Here is a 798-nt window from a genome sequence, read left to right on the forward strand (position 1 = left end):
ACATCCGTTGGCTAGGCAACCTTAGAAACTGTGGATTAAAGATGAGAGAGCCTCCGTCACTCTGAGGTCCCAAAGGGCTGTGTGGAGCAGATCTACCCTCTCCTTTGCTGTTCACTGTGATTATAAGGGAAAAAAAATTAAACTTCCATTGTTAAGCCACTGACTTTTCGGTGTTTACCTGTAGTAGAAGTTAGCATTTTCTTAATGGATGTATTCGCGTAGGAATATATCTTGGAGACATTCCCTAGCCAGTACAAACAGATTTACCTCATTCTTTTTAACTATTACATAATGTTCCACAATATAGACGTATCGTCATTTGCATTGCTATTTTTCTGTTTTCAATTTTTTGCCATTAAAATGTTGCAATTAACAACTTCATGCACGCCTATTTGCACGCACGTGTTTCTTCATATCTAGAAGTGATACAAAGAAGTGGAATTGCTCAAACAGTAGGTTCATGTTAATTTTTTGTTGATGCTGCCAATTTGCCTTCCAAAATGTCCGTTATAATCTATTCAACCACTAGCAGTGCATAAGAGTAACTGTTTCACTGGCTTCTTGCCCACTTCAGTAATAGGAATAATATTAGGAAAATATTAAGCTAATGTGTTTTTCTTTAAATTTCTTCCTTAAATCATATTCCCTTGCAGACTTCCACCCCTAAGGCTGATGCATGTAGCTTAATGACCTAAGAAAGGGAAGCAGGTATGCTGGAGGAAAGGCATTAATCACTTCTGAATCTCACACCTGACTTTTAGGAATCAGAAGCAAATCTCTGAGGCCAGTCTTTGCCAA

The sequence above is a fragment of the Pteropus alecto genome, unplaced genomic scaffold (genome assembly GCF_000325575.1).
Source record: "Pteropus alecto unplaced genomic scaffold, ASM32557v1 scaffold269, whole genome shotgun sequence".
Lineage (NCBI taxonomy): Eukaryota > Metazoa > Chordata > Mammalia > Chiroptera > Pteropodidae > Pteropus > Pteropus alecto.